Raw genomic sequence first — 14316 nt, forward strand, 5'->3', positions numbered from 1 at the left:
GCTTGTCCCCAAGCCTTTCCAGACAGAGAAAACTGTGCTTACTGTATTTCTACTGATATTTGTAGTTTTTAAATTCAGCTCTCAGCCTTCATAGCTGTTGTCTTTAGGAGGAGTAGGGAAGTGAATCCTTTTGTGCATAAAAGGCAAAAACCACTGGAACAAAGATTTTACCAAACACTGCTTCTTCTTTGAGTGTTCGATGGAAGTGTGACTGCATTTTGCCTGTAACTGCAAGCACAGCTAAGAAATCTTATATTGAACTCAGTGGAACTTTTTCCTTATTTTACACACCAGGGCACTGCTAATGTTCCAGTTACTGTCGCTGTTCTTTTGTGATGCCAGGCAGTCCCCATAACCTCTGGGTTATGGCTCCTATTGCCTAAATCAGGCTCATTTGAGAGGAACTAATTCAAACACCAATAACCTGAGCAAACACTGAAGGGAGCATTAGAAATCATCTAGGAAAAGAAAAAGAAAACAGATGCTGAAAATTGTCCCTAATTCTGTTAATAAAATAGGCTACTGGGCTCATTCTTCTGATTATTTTTCTTACAAGGGACAGGAGTGGATGGAAGGAGAAAGCAACTCTAATCCAGAGGAATATCCTAGTGAACACCTCCAAAGCATCTGACTATAAGTATTAATGGGGATATCCTTGAGAGAATGTAAGACTTGGGGTCTGCTGCATCACAAGCTCTGCCTTCAACTTCATCCAATTAAAATAGTAACTTTTTACCTACAACCCAGCTCTGGTTTTGTGTAAAGGACTGTACAAGCTGCAAAGAAAAGAAGAAATCGAGTCCTGATATTGTAAATAGAAGCACAGTACCCTTCAAACCAACAAAAAATGTGGACTTATTCTTATATACTTGCCTGGTTCAATAAGAAATTCAGAATTAAATCTGTATTAATAAAGAAATTAGCTACGAATCCAAATCTGCATGTGTGTATTCATATGAGAGAGACTGTATATGTCATGTACACAGGCTATAAAAATATTCTACACATCATTTGCAATCCAGCCCTCAATCTCCTGCCACATATGAAAGTCAGATCAGTGTTAACTCAATGGTCAAAACTGTGCTGCAAGAGCAAATATCAGTTTTTCTTATAACAATTATATGGCTTGGTCATGTAAGATCACCCCACTATTAGAACTGAACAAAATACTAGTACAAGAATGTTTTATGTCAAATCTCAAACCACTAGTACAAAAGAGTGTAGTTTATCAGATCCAAAGGAAAACACTATCTGACAGAGCCAAAAGTCCTACTATTCATACATATCTAAAGGCTACTGATCAATAGAGAGCACTCTGCTCTTTCATCCAATAGGTTCAAGCTTAACTGATTTTCATGGCTTCTTGAATGCTTTTATGACTAACAAGGCATGATCCACATAGTGCTTTGTCACCGATTTGCAAATAATCTAGTAAGGTGACAGTAATAAATCACGAGTATCATTAATAAACCACCATCAAACAAAGCAGCACACTGAAAACAATGTGGAAAATGCACAGATAATTCTCCAACTACTTTGGGGAGTAAACAGGCTAAACACACAGTACTACTTAAGAGCTGTGAGTTCAATTCATAGTAAACAAATACATCTGAGCTGTCAGAGATTTCCTATCGCAGTTGGCAAATACTGCTTCTGTGTTTCTTCAGGGCAGGTTCTTAGGGGAAAAAAAAGAAGAGAAAAGGAAAAAAAAGAGAAGAGATGAGAGAAAACAAAAATCAAATTGAGTAAACCAGTGCTTGGAACGCAAGAATATAATCAGCTTGGTGATACTTGTATGCTGTTAAAATAACATTTTATGCCTGTTTACTTTATAATTTTGTACCTCATAAATACCTACAGTAGCTAAAACTGTCAGTGGTGCCACTTCAAAGGGCAGTGGCCCTAGGAACAAGATCTTTGAGGTCTGGCCTAGCCACAGTGTGGTTAAAGTTATGACAATGTTTCTTTAAATCTAAAATCTAGCTGGCATAAATCCATGAAAAGCACACATACCTTCAAATGTGAAATTCAGGATTCATTTACTTACCCTTCAGGTGTGGATTTAATGAAAGCTGGGCATTTAACAAGGTAGCAAGCTTCCACAGACCTCATAGGAAAATCCAGCTCCAAGATACATACAGCAGAAGCAGTCATTTTGACTCCATCATCTCTGCAAAAAATGCATGCAAATAGCAAGTATTTACTTGAGGTGGAATCCTAGAAGCACAAATTGTAGCTGTCACACAAGTTATGGTTGGGGTGAACGCCAGACCTTGGTAGCACTTTCCTCTGTAGTGAATAGAAAGTCAAATTACTTAGCTTTGGACCACTTTGAATTAAAAACTAAAAAATGTGTTTCTTTTGCTTTTAGTTCCCAAATTTAGCAGAAAAGTAGTAAAATTACAAGGGGAAGTCAGCTTCCCTGGAGATTTTGCCCTGACCAATGGTTTTTGTAAATACCACAAGAAAGGTTTTGCCTACCTTATTTTCAATTCAGCATTTTAAGGCTTTACTTCTGATACAAGGATCATCTGAATTCTTGAACATGAAAAAAATTCCAATTAAAATCTTTAGGTGCTTTTCAACCACTTCTCTGGTGATCCTTGAGCAAATAAACGTTTGTGTCAGTGGCTTGATGAAAAATACATGATTAGAGCCAATACTAAAACCATCTTTCCTCTCAGCCTCGGAAACAAACTTTGATTCAATACTAACAGCCATGGAAAAGAAATAAATCAGGTGGTGGCTAACAGCAGAGTGAATAAGGGTTTTCTCTCTGAAGACCAGAGGACTAGACCTTGGTTTGTTACAGCTAAGGGACAGGTATTACAGATGGTTATTTACAGGCAAAACTCCCAGATTCCAAGGTAAACCATTCCCCTTTCATCTATTTCGGAAAAATACAAGTCCTAAATAAATACTTAGTGCTTTTCTTTTAAGGTGGTAAGGAAAACTGGTGAGGAAGAACCGAGGAGGAGCTGAGGGTTGTAAGGAAACCACCGAGCTGGAGGCAGGAGAGAAGGAGGGAGGGGAGCTCCCAGCAAGCCCTTCTGGCAACTTGGAAAGCCCAGCTCCTCTCTGCAGCAGCCCGAAACAGCAACTGATGTCCCCAGCAGCTACCACATCCCATTTTCCACATCTGGGAGTTTTAAATGGGTGTCTGTGGAGTTCTCTTTAGAATACCAACATGCTGAGACAGCAGTGGGAGAGGGGCTTACCCCTCCCACGAAAATGCTGTGGTATGTGGAGCCACAGCAGCACTTCCCACAGCCATGAACAGGACCTCAGTATCCATGCATACATTTAAGGAAAGCAAAATACTTTTGCCAAATTTATGGCCTCTAGATACTTTGAATTTTATCAAAAGAAATTATTGGTCAAAATTTCTGAGAGAAAATTAATTGTTATGAAAAGAAAAAAGAAAACTCACTTATTAAAAAAAAAGAAAAAGAAAAATAGGAGACCCTAGGAAAGTTAGTGTTAACAAAACAAACCTGAAGCTTAAAGTCAAAGTGTGACCGTCACACCTTTTCTTCAGCATGTGATTTTGTTATTTTTTATTCAGAGGTCACTGCTTAGTTTAAATGTAACTTCACCTTTTGGGCAGAGATGGCCCTGGGGGCCAGATACTCAGCTGAAAAACAGATAGATATACATGGAAGTGGATATTTATAAAACTGCTAAAATGCCTAAAAAACGTTTGAGGGTAGAGCTAGGTTGCTTGCTGACATTTGCCCTGCACATACTTCCTATACAGTCATTTTGTACTAATACTACTGAAGAAGGACTAAGTGTCCTTCATTAGTTTAGTTATTCTCTTAAGCTACAGAATTACTGCTTCTTTTAATGCTTATTCCTATAGCTGCAAATGAGTAAAGAGCCCCCAAAGCCTGAGGTCTTTTCTTCTCAGGATGAACCCCTTCACAAATGCTTTTGATTGCAGTTCCAGTTACCTCTCCTTTTTCCTACTTTCTTACACTTGTCCCTTTCCCTTTAACAAAAGTTTAAAAGAGATGATATCTTCTCACTTCCCACTCCAAGACAACCCTTCCCAACATCTACCAGGCAGGCCTAAAGCATAAAAAGAAACGAACTTGTTCCTCCTGTGCAGAAGACAATATGGGAGCGAAAGCTAATTTATGCAATCCCATCTCCTTTCCCAGCCTGAGTTTCAACACGGGGCTTTGATATTTCCTCCCAAGATTCTCGCCCACAACATCCCCCGATGTGCTGCCACGGAGCAGCGAGTGTCAGCTCTGCTGCCGGAGAGGGAAAAGGCTCAGCCCCAGGAGATGAGCGCAGCAGCGCAGCCTTGCCCTCTTTGATCTCCCGCCCCAGTGCCCGGCATGCTGCCAGGTTTGCTCCGGGGGTGACACTCGCCCTTTTAGGGGCCCACAGGCTCACTGCGCTGTTTAACCCCACGGTTATGGCAGGAGGGAGGGAATGCCGGGGGTCCTTGGAGAGCCAGCGGCAAAGCCGAGCCCCTGACCCTCCTGCCCCGTGACGCTGCAGCGCTCGGTGGCTGCTCTGGCTCCAATTAAGTCAGCGTGGAGGGGGATCTGAGAGGAGGTTAGGGGAGGGTCTGCTGGACCCACACTCCTGTGGCTATGCTGGAAATTAATTCCCACATATGTGCTGCAGATGGGCCACGGCCCCTTTTCCAGGCTGCAGCCTGCAAATAAACTTAGTAGCAGCTGGGGAGGGGAATCAACAGAGCCCCACGTGCTTTAATGGGTTCTGTGTTTCTGCACATGGGAGTATTCCCTCCCCTCTCTAACCCATACAAATCCTTCTGCAAAGTCCCATAAACAAAGCTGTGGATATAATTTTGAATGAGAAACTTGCCACCAGGGAAAACAGTGGTCAGGAAAACACAACATACCTTTTTCTCCAAGAGGGTGTTTTGGTGTGTTTTCATAGATTAAAACCAGATTTGGCTGGTTTGAGCAAAGCAGGCAAACTTCTGACCTTTTTTCACATAATAAACCACCCCCCTCTGCCCAGCCCCAGTACCTAACCTGTCCTAAAATAGCCAAGTGGAGCATGGAGCTGTGAGGGAAGCCAGATTCACTGCCAGGTGGGATGTTTGTCAGCACAGCACGGACATGTCCATCTCCATCTCCAAGACCTTATGCCCTGGTCTCAATCCAACAAAGCAGTCCAATGTGTGATTAGCTTTATGTTTTCAGGGACTGGTCCTCAACAAGACTTGAAATCGAACATTTACAGCAATGCTTCACTGGATCAGCCCCCTAGTGTTCAAGTACTTGCTGGTTTGAGATGCCAGTATGCACCAGAAAGGGTTGTGGCTGAGAGACCAGGGAACTTTTAAAGCAAAGCATGATTTTTACAGCTCCACATGGAGTTCAAAGTTAGGGAAACCTGCACGATTCTATTAAAATCAAGTTAAAGAAAACTTCCTATTTCCAAACCTGCATCCAAATGCAATCTGGGTGCCTTTTTTGTTCGCTAAATGAGATAAAGATGATGACTTCAGAGGCTTCAGTCCTCGGCAACCTTTGAACCTGGAGTTAAATAGATAATGCAAAAAATGAGGTACCCGAATTATTTGAAAAGTAATTTTTAGACAAACTGGCTGTCCTGTAGCAGGGACTCTGACAAAAGATGCGAGCAGCAGGGTATGTGCATGCACATATCTGCAGATGTGGGCAGGTAAGGAGAGAAGGCAGAGGTCTGTGGTGCTTGCACCGCCAGCCCCTCTGGGAAAGACCACTTTTTTCTCCTTCATTCATTCAGTTCTTGGCAACAAAGAGCACATGGGTAGATTTTAGGTGGTGTGTACATGGCTGCCAAACAGATCACATTTCAATTTCTTAAGAGAGTAGACAAATCCACAAGCATCATCTTTCTACTGTTCTAGATTAACGTAACAAGATTAACTTAAACTTCTTTCTTTTTTTTTTTTCAAGATGTAAATGTAGCAAAGAGGTTACTGATAGAAATATAGAGAGAGTAGTAAAGATAGAATCCATTTGTTTAGATTTTCTCAGAAAATAATGAATCACTGTAAATTTGAGCTATTTAATCAAGCATCAGTAATAGTCTCCCTGATGATTATGACACTGCTGGAAAAATCACATAATTGCCCACATTAATTCTGTGTATTTTCTCTTTTAGCAGTAAATTGAGAAGCCAAAAAAAAAATTTTACAGCTTCTCTCAGTGTTCTATAAAATAAGAGTAGAACAAAATTGATTACCTGACGTTTTGTTTGGTACTTTGGATAAGTTGAGACAAAAGAATAGGAAAGGAGGAAAACCAAAACAACTCCCCCTCCCAAATCAAACAAACATAGAGAAAAGCAACAAGTAAAACAAAACATGTTAAGGTAGTACAGAATCTATGGCCAGGAAGTCATCTCTGACCCTCAGAATCTTTGGTTTTCTCTTCTTTTCCTAATTTTAAACCCCATTTGGGGTTTTCTATGTACATGGGCCAGGGTGTGTGAGGATGCCAGTGAAATACAAAAAGGACTGAGGAACAGGCTCTTTTGAAGCCATAACTACTCAGCTCTTTTCTGTTTGCTTTGGCTGTTGGAGCTGTGGTAGGTGTTTCCCATTTCTAGTCTTCACACCTTTATTATATTTGGGTTGCATGTCAGAAATATTTCAGATGCTGTGGATGGCGACTTCCTCTTGGCCCAAGGAAGAAGAGGTTCCAGTGTCCTATGGATTTCCGCTGTGCCGATCAGGAGACTTCACCTACCATTACAAGGGCTTACCATTGCAATGCTGGTGTTGGTGCTTCCACTGGCTGCTGTAGCCTGGAGCAGGGACCAGTGAGCCTAAGTCCTCTGAGCCTTCAAAATTAAAAAAAAAAAAGAAAGAAACACGTAAGACTCTCAGGCTTGATGGATGATAAAAACAGATCTTTCCATTTAAACCTATAAAAACTAACCTTCTCCTGGCCATTGCCCCTTGGAAGTCAAAGGTAACTCATGCTCAGCAAAACCTGTCCAGGATTTGTCCCTGGTGGCCCCTCTCCAAGAGCACAGTGAGACTCTTACTGTAACATATTTCAGCACAAAATTTGCTCCCCAGCTCATGGTCATTGAAGAGCTTGCAATTCACATTTTAAATTATTACTTATTAAAGCTGCCTACGGAAAACCCTTTGAAGTATTGACCACACCAATGCTAGACTTCTGACATGAAAATATGAGCTTAAAAATGGAGGGAAAAAAGTCCATTTTATGATGGCTTCCCACATCTGATAGCTTTCTGTTTGGTTCACACTGACACACCTTGTCACCACAGAGATGGGTCTCCCCAGCAGAGCCAGACTATCGAGTGTTAGGATTGTTTGCACCTTCTGCAGCCCTACAAAGCAGCCTAACAACCCCAGCTGGCCTTTTTTTCTGTAAAATATGCCACAATAAGGGTAAACACTGCAAGTGCAGGAAGCAGAGGTTAGAATTCAGAACGATTTAGGGATGTCAGTGCCTGCCACACTTGATGGGGACCTCCTCAGGAGGGGCTGCTGCTAGTATCTGCATTTCACTTTCAAACACACATTACATGTTTTAAACATTTTCTTCTGGCCCTCATTATGCTCGTCCTAGGCTAAAAAAGCTTGAAGGGTGTTTTAAAAATGAGAGGGAAAAAGGCATTGCCCCTCTATATCTCCATGCTGTAGCCCTAACTGGCCTGACTGCCCTGCATCTACTTCCCTCTGATGAAAGGCATCAACACGTGTTAATTAAATACAACTCTCTTTTTTCCTTCCCACATTTTCCCATTTCCCCTTCTGTCTCCTGTCTTTATCTGGTTTTATATTCTTGTATTTTCTCTTTCATTTCTGCCTGTGATTATTTTTCCATCTCTTTCTCTTTGTTACTACCTTTTCTCATAATCTTCTCTTTATTGCTACTTCGTTTTACCTGCCTATCAGCTTTTTCACCATACTCTCTCCTTTCATTTTACCTTTCCATCACTCCTTTTCCTTTTTTTCCCCCCTCTCTGGCTTTTTAAATGGCCCTATGTCTTTCCCACTTTCTTATTTTCCATTTCAGTAATGTATTTTAGAAAATAATATTTTGCTCAACTTCATTTTTTTCTCTGTGATAAACCAGGTTAAATTCCTGCTCTTTCTCTGGGGGGGGGGGGGGGAAGAAAAAAAGAAAAGACAGTGAAAAGTTAGTGGAAAGATGAAGAATGTGGAGATGACATGTCAATGAAAAATACTAGGTTAGCTCACTAGCCATGTAGATATTGTCTAACACAGGTTTTTTGAAAAAGCCATCTGTCCAACATAACAAGAAGAGTTGTGTTTATTTTTGAGCCAGTCAGCAGCTATTTCTTAAAGTATCCTGAAAACACCTTATAATTCATACAGATAGAACAATGTTGTTTTCTCTGGGCTGTTTCCTGCCAATTCAGTTATAACTGAAAACTGAATTTGGAAGCACCATTTGTGGCATACAGTATCTAGAGTGGAAGTTTGTTTAGGACACTGATAAGTCTTAAGTACACTTGATAGGAATTATGAACTACCTTAGCTATGATTTAGAGCGATTTCCTTCCTAAATAGAACAGTAAATGTTTTCTGTGACTGCTACAAACTCCAGAATACAGCAGGAGGCATAGAACCACTAGTGCATCTTTGATATGCTCTCTTCATCTTTCACAGTGACAAAAGCTGTTTTGGCTCTGTGTCATTCCCTTCAATGAAATTTCACAAATATTTGTGTTTTGAGCAGGGATGGGAAATTGTCAAATGTTTTAACTCAGGATACCATTAGCACAGCAAAATCAACAAGTAATTTCCTTACTATCTGCTTTCTTGACAAATGTCCACTTCCTCTCAGGCATCAAGGAAGATAATTCAAGAAGACATAGTTCATATGGGATCTTGCCCCTCTGGGGTACTTCTAAGACTGCCTCCTTGTGTAACCTGTCCTTTCTTTCCCAGGTGATACATCCTGGTAGGAGCATTTCACCTGGGTTTCACTGGGGGAGCCTACTGAATGTAGCCGTGGAAATCCAATAGCTTTAAACTGCAACTCAAAGCAGAGACCACCAAGGGCAGTTTTGTCTGGTTTAGTGAAGCTGGCTTGTAAAATCACAGCCGTTTCCCAAACCAGCTGTTAAACCCACAGACAGCAAATTCTGATCTGCATGACAGTGCCTTCCTTAGCAAGTGCTGTGCCTGTCGTGAAAAATGGCACCACTGCCTCCTCCACAGTAAGGATCAAACCCCATGTGAACATGCACTTGGGGGAAAAGAGGAACTGCCTTGCTGGGTCCCTGTTCCTGACCTGCATCCATGTCTTCTGGCCCCACACTTGAAAACAGTGGACAGTTCTTCGGCAGCAATGCTCCCAACCAAAGTGGTTCAAAGCTGCTGAGAGACTGGAGACAAGAAGTTTTTGAAGTTGCCTGTTTGTTTGTTGGTCACAAGCAGTAACAATACATTCTTAGGGTTTACTCAGCTTCCACTGAACTCCCAACTTTGACGTTAAGTGGACTGAGATCAGAATTTAACATCACTTTATAAATAAGCAATAATTCAATTCCCTCCTCCTTCTTTTCACCACAACATGTATCCAATCGCAGTACTGATAAACTGCAATTAAAAATGCAGTTGCAGTACAAATTCATAGGCACGTGGCTTTGGGAAATGCAAAATTTTTACTGAAATAATTTCAGAAGTATGGAGCAGAATAAAATGACTGTCAGTTCTTCCATATGCTCTTGTTCAGGCAGGTTAGGAATGTCATTTTGAAGTATTCCACAGGAACTCATAGAACTAGATTTGAGAGCAGACTTACTTTTTTAAGTTGATAGGCACTTGTCTTTTAATTTTTACCCTCTGATGTGTGTTAGCAACCAGTAAATGAAATAGAAATATTTCCAATTGATTTTCTTTTTAATCTACTTATCTCCTACTTATCTCCTTACTACTACAAAGTTCAGATCAAATATGGTACAGAGGCACAGCAACATAATAAAGCATTGCCAAGCATAACAAGCTGCCTTTCAAGGTACATTTTTTTTAGTGACTTTTCTGCAGCCAAGAATAAAATTAAAAGAATGGGAGAAAGACAGAAAGGGGGAATTAGCACATTTGACTCAAATATAAGCAACCCACAAAATATGTTATGAATCAGGCAGATTCCCATCATCCTACTTATCATCTTGGGCCAGACTGTATGTGGTTTCTCCCCAGATGTGCAGGATACAGAGGAAGACATTCTAGGACTACACAAAACAGCAAGTCTTTGAGGACATACAAGTAGGACCTACGAAGCATCCTGGCAAAGGCTCTAACTCTCAGCATGCTGCATTTCACACAGCACAAAATTAAATTGTAGTACTCACTGATACTGGATGCTACAGACATCACATTGGATTCAGAGAAGGATCAGACCTTTTGGAGATGATAGATCTGCTACTGGGTATTACCCATAATGGCAAATGATACATCTATTTTAAAAATTCCCTCAACTGCTGGCACAATCTGGAAAGAAACTCCAGGGTAGAAACATAGGTTATATGATCTGGTCTTAAATTTTTCCCAAAGTACCATGCAACAGCAGCAAGGGGACCTGGGGCCAGATGGGCTGTTGGTCAGACATAGCTCTGTGTCTAAGTAGAAGATATCAATTAGTCTTTTGTTTGTTTATTGTCTCCCTTTACTCACTGCCATTTCAGATAGCACTCCCTTGCTCTGGTGTGGAAAAGATTTTGCTATCAGTAAGGGGTTATCAGTTCTTTATCAGTTAGCTATCAAAGGTTATCATGCATGGGCCAGAACCTCTGATGAAGGCAAGAGAGCTTTACCAGAAGAGCATCTGAAACAATAGTGATATATGTGGGTTGAACTAAATTTTTTTTTTTAATTTTTTTTTTATTTTTAGATTGAGATGCCAGTGACTCTTTTAAAGCTTCCTACATACTTTTTCTCCCAAATTTAAAGACATAAAGTGACTGGACAGCATTCATTTTAAATTCCCAACATTGAAAGGACTGAAAGCTTTTGCAGAAGCTCTTAAAAGTTTATGTTGTTCCCTGTTATAACTGCTAATACTACATGATTGGCTTGTTAATATAGCTAACTCACCAGCAGCATTCACATTAATTTGCACCTTTTACTGTGTAACGGTAGTGCTATTTATTAGTCAGACAGCCCATTTTTAGTAATGCTATAGGAACAGAGTGTGCATTACACAACAGAACTAGGTTACACCTGCAGCTGACCATTTCTATATTTATGGCTGTCTGACATCTGTAATGAATGGCAAATGGAAAATACTTGTTTTTCACTTTGGCTCAGTAGGTTTTTTTTTCATGTTTTAAAAATAAAAGTGAAGTGAAATACCTGGCATTAATTAGGGATTTTAAATATCTTCAAGTCTCTTGCCAAGATGCCCTGGAGAAACAGAACAGATCCTTAGGGCAGTGCACAGGAAAGAAATTGTTAGCCAACCTCAACCATCACTGGAAAACTTGACTGAAAAGGCACAGATTGCAGTGCAGTTCAATTTGTAATCATATCCAGCCCCTTTTACTTCAAATCTCAAGTACTAAGGCCCCACATTGTATGGGTCTAACTTTAAGACGGGGAATTTACCATGTATTCCTAACAGGAGATCAAATGTTTTGCAAACTTTATGACAAACTGGTGGGCTTGAATGAAGTTAGGTAGTTCCTGATGTAATGTTTCATCTCACAGTTGTCATCTAATTATTATTGTTAACATGCAGAATCTATTTTTTTCTTCTCTCTCCCTCAATCATGCAACCATTTCAGTTATGATAAAAAGAAATCCTTTGCAAACCAAATAAAACTCAGGCTGAAACTGTCCATAGTACCAAATTCTTATCACTTAAGAGATTTGAGAATTTCTGTTTAATTGTAGCAGTATTTATGTAGCTGGTCACTGAAAGGCCTGACTGAAGAGATACAGGAATTTCAACCGGATTTTTAAAAGTAGGATTTTAAAGAATAAGATTTTAAAAGAATTAAAGGAATTTAAAAAGAATTTTTAAAGAATAGGATTTAAAAAAACCAAAAAAACCCAGATTCAATTGCCTGCAGCACACTCAAAGATAAAGGAAATACATATTGAGATATATTTTTTGGAGAATACAACGACCAGAGCCAAAATAGCCAACTGTAACAAAGCTGGAAATACAGGCAGTAGGTAGTCTGAGAATAATGAACAATGACCATGGTCTCCCTCTCTCTTGAAATCAGATATTTTTGTTTTATCTTAAGGAATCCTTGGTCAGGTACAAACAAAATGATTTTCAGATTTTAAGGAATAATCATATTGACTCAATTTGCATGAAATTCTTTTCTTATTTTTAGACAGGGACTTTGTATCAAAACTTAGATTCTAGGCTCTCTTCTTGTCCACAGAAGGGTAAAATCTCCTTGTGAAAACAGCCACAGTGAACATGGCTTTCAAGAGGAGAAGTACAAAGGCTGTCTCATAAAGGACTTTGTTCTTCCTCTTGCATTACCTTTGGTCAACTGCAGGTAAAAGCGTTTCAGGGAGGCCAGAAGGAGATTTCTCCACTAGGCTGGAGAGAATCCAAAACACTTGAATTCAATGGAATTCATACCAGTTCTCCAGCATCAGCTTTTAAAACAAATCTTCCAAATGTCTATGTTCAGCTTCACTATTTGAAATGACCAAGATTTATTCTTCCTAGAGGCAAAACTAGGGGGATTTCCCATTCTAACATTCTTCTGCTATTTAGTAAAAAGCTTTGTAACCTTGTGACAGGGCATATATCACTCTCTGTAGAGATGCTGATACTACAGAGTTGGTAGGTGAATGCAACCATCAGAGTCTTTCAATCACACAGAGATTTGGAAATATGTGAAATGAAATAGAACAGAATGAAATCTACCAACAAATCCAGATTAATTGCCCTTCAAAGTTAGTAAATTTTGCTCTTTGGATTAATGAAAGATATCAACTGACAATGTCTTGGCTGGATTTTAATTTAATTTAATTTAAGTGTTCATAACCTGCATTTTTAATGACTGTTTTAGTGTGCACCATCATCTGAAGGACTTTACTGTCATTCTAATGCATGGGAAAAACATCACTTTCCATCAACTTCCTTTTCAAAACATCACATATATGTTTCCCTTTCATGTGTCTGCAGCATGGAATGGAGATTTGATAGACAAGGTATTAGCAAGGCTAATCATAATTTAATGAATGGAAACTCTGCCTTTAGTTCATCCTGACGGGGTTGGTAGTAGGGGTGGGTCTTTTGTTACTTCTTTTTGTTGTTGTTGTTGAGGACATTCTTGTGGGTACAATTAAATTCGTGCCAAATTACCTGAAATAATCTGTGGTTATTAAATAAACCAGCCTCTGATGTGGAAAGTGCATTGTTCCCTGGCATTCCAGACTTCCCTTTTTTTTTTTTCCCACAAGAGATTGTAACAACTGATCTGTGACAATACTGCTTTGTGTATGTTGCCTCTTGGGTGGTGGAAGAAAAGACTAAACCATGCCACAAAACTGCACATATGATCTACAGCTGGCTTGTCACATTATGACCAAACAAAAACAATCTCTTGACTTACAAAAGCTCTTTAAGGAGGCATCACTTGCAAGGTTAACTACAGTGGTAGACAAAAGAGACAAGGTGCAAATGATTACTGTGTTTCCCTAACACTGAATGAAGTAAAAGTACTGTGTTGGCTCAGCCTGATTCTCCATTGGGTATTTATTTATATTTACCTGATTTCTACGACTAGACTTCTAAATTTCCTAAGAATTGCAATTTCTTGTTTAACTTGAACCCTTTGCAACTTCACTATCTTTACATTCCGGTGTTTGACCAACTAGTTTTTGTAACGAGGTAAAGCTCATTTGTCCATGAACACATGTTTTTATAAATGCGGAGCTGGACTGATTTTTTTCTCACAAAACCTGCCTTTCTTGGTCTTTCAGTGAGCAAGGATTCCATAACAGTATTTCTTCATCAATTGTGTGTGACAGTTGCTTATGGTTCTTACTGCTCTGCCTTTCGAGGTTATTTTGCTATGAGATTTCTTATTCCTGAGTGTTTTACCACTTCCAATGGATTCAGCTGCAGGAATTCTATACTCACCACTTTACATTAGTGAAGGCAGACTGCGGTGTGTCTACGTTGGCTGGTCATCCTATATATCAGGACTCACATCTTCTCCCATTTGTATTTGTCTGAGCCAAGAGTAACTCAACCAATATCAAATGGCAGGAAGTTGACACAGGACTGACATAAATGAGAGAAGAACCAAAAGGCCATGTTACACTGTGGTGCTTCTGGGGCAACTCCATTAGCATCA

General features: G+C 39.8%; 1 long non-coding RNA gene across 7 annotated transcripts in view; it reads right to left on the reverse strand.

Annotated features, from left to right (window-relative positions):
* Positions 1 to 14316, reverse strand: part of LOC125323081 — a 317884-nt gene that overhangs the window by 23247 nt on the left and 280321 nt on the right. For 4 of the 7 annotated variants that reach the window (XR_007202358.1, XR_007202357.1, XR_007202361.1 and 1 more), the window contains 5 exons: positions 14100 to 14243; positions 11339 to 11389; positions 6742 to 6819; positions 5433 to 5525; positions 2048 to 2170 (listed from right to left, as the gene is read on the reverse strand). This is a non-coding gene — a long non-coding RNA (uncharacterized LOC125323081). Of the gene's footprint in view, positions 1 to 2047; positions 2171 to 2481; positions 2603 to 5432; positions 5526 to 6741; positions 6820 to 11338; positions 11390 to 14099; positions 14244 to 14316 lie in introns of all 7 variants that reach the window. The other 3 variants (XR_007202360.1, XR_007202362.1, XR_007202359.1) reach the window with 2 other exon arrangements.

The sequence above is a fragment of the Corvus hawaiiensis genome, chromosome 3, assembly GCF_020740725.1.
Source record: "Corvus hawaiiensis isolate bCorHaw1 chromosome 3, bCorHaw1.pri.cur, whole genome shotgun sequence".
Lineage (NCBI taxonomy): Eukaryota > Metazoa > Chordata > Aves > Passeriformes > Corvidae > Corvus > Corvus hawaiiensis.